Source organism: Carlito syrichta, unplaced genomic scaffold (genome assembly GCF_000164805.1).
Source record: "Carlito syrichta isolate Samal-C Ts95f unplaced genomic scaffold, Tarsius_syrichta-2.0.1 Scaffold75492, whole genome shotgun sequence".
Lineage (NCBI taxonomy): Eukaryota > Metazoa > Chordata > Mammalia > Primates > Tarsiidae > Carlito > Carlito syrichta.
Genome location: NW_007019588.1, coordinates 521,296 through 523,554, shown reverse-complemented (window position 1 = coordinate 523,554; position 2,259 = coordinate 521,296).

The following is a 2,259-nucleotide window of genomic DNA, read 5'->3' as shown; positions in this document are numbered from 1 at the left end:
TTAAAATCTTCTGGTAACAATTCAGCATTCTAGAAGCCATTTCAGACACTGTGATTCATGGGACTAGGTCAAAATATTAACAATAACAGAAGTTATGAAGTTTTCCCAACCTTCACGAATAACTTTGAGAAGTTAAAAACTTCAGTAGAGAAATCCACTGCAGAATTATTGGAAATAGCAGGAGAACTAGAATTAGAAGTATAGCCTGAAGCCTTGACTGACTTGCTACAATCTCATGATAAGACTTAAATGGAGAAGAATTTGTTTCTAATGGATGAGAGGAGAAAGTAGTTTCTTGAGAGGATTTCCACTGATGAAGATGCTGTGAACATTGTTCACATGACTTCAAAGGATTTAGAACAGGATTGCCCAGTATTTTGGCCGAGGGCCACATCAAGTAACCTTTTGGCTTCCCTGGGTCTCATCAAGTAAAAAGAAATTATCTTGGGCCATATATAAATTATATACTATAATTAATGTACACACATAATACAACTTCTTAAAATATCTTTATTATAAAGTATAGAAAAATGAGAACAAGGCCAGGTACAGTGACTCAAGCCTTTAATCCCAGCACTTTGAGAGGCCAAGATGAGAGGATTGCCTGAACCCAGGGGTTTGTGACCAGCCTGGGCAACTTGATGAGACCTCATCTCTAAAAAAAGAAAAAGAAAAATGAAAACAATATAAAACTAGTGGGAAATTTGACCTTGTTTTTGTAAAACTAACCTATCAGTGTCTTGTTCGATAGAAGTGGTCATAATTATTAACGAGCTCTCAAGGTGCTTGTCAGAAATGTTTGTGCAATTTTGCTCTACAGGTGCTTCATATTTGAAAACAGCTGCTCACACATATAAGTGCTTCCAAAAAACAACGTAATGAATAAGGTAATCATAAACTTCAAAAATGGAACTCTACATGAAGTCACAAAGAAATTATATGCTTAAAAAACATATGATGTTAAAAGATTCCGTGGAACCACATTATTAACTCTCCTAGGCTGGGTCGTTGGTTGGAAATATCTGATTTAGAATATTGCATAATAGTTCATAAAGTAGCAGCACAGATTGAGAGAATTAACTCCAATTTTGAAAGAAGTTGTCCTGTGGGTAAAATACTATTAAACAGCATCATCTGTTACAGAGAAATATTTCATATAAGAAAAATCCTATAATGCGGCAAATTTTATTGTTGTTTTAAGAAACTACTGCAATCACTCTTTCAGCAACCACCATCCTGATGTACCAGCAATCATGAACATTAAGACAAGTCTCTCCACCAGCAAAAAGATAACAACTCACTGAAGATCCCAGTGATCGTTAGTATTTTTTAGCAATAAAATATTTTTAGATTAAATTATGCACATTACTCTTTTTAGACATAATGCTATTACATACTTAATAGACTACAGTGTGCTGTAAACATACCTTTAAATGCAATGGGAAACAAAAAAAATATTGTGACTCACGTTATAACAATATTCACTTTATGGCTGTCATCTGGAATCAAACTTCAAATATCTCTGAGGTATACCTATATACTCAGAAGTGGAATTTCTGGACCATATGATAGTTCTATGTTTAATAATTTGGGAAAATTTTATACTGTTTTCTATAATGTCTGCACCAATTTATACTCTCATCAATAGTGCATAAGGACCCCCTTTTCTTTATATCATCACCTCTTGTTATTGTTTGAATTTTTGACTATAGTCATCTTAACGGGTATAGATGATTCCTAAATATGATTTTGATTTGCATTTCCCTGATGGCTAGTGAGACAGCATATTTTCATATCTCTTTTGGTCATTTGTATGTCTTCTTTAGAAAAATGTCTATTCAGTCTTTGTTCATTTTAAATCTAGTTTAAAAAACTTACCCATTCTTACGTGTTCATATCAGGTACACATCCTCTGTAAAGGCCATCTCACTACCTACTGAGTACAGAGTATCTCCGTCATTCATTTGTTTTGCGATAACATATTTATCACCATCACTATGCTTTTTCTATTTTGTCTTTTTTTTTTTTGAGTTGGAGTCTCACTCTGTCGCCCAGACTGGAGTGCAGTGGCCGCTCCCTGCCACTGCAGCATCGACCTGCTGGGTTCCCACGATCCTTCCGCCTCAGCCTTCCAAGTAGCCGGAATTACAGGCATATGCTACCACACCAGGCTGATTTTTTGATTTATTGTAGAGATGACATCTCACTGCCCAGGCGGGTCTCCAACCCGCGGACTCAGGCAATCCACTCACCTCAGCC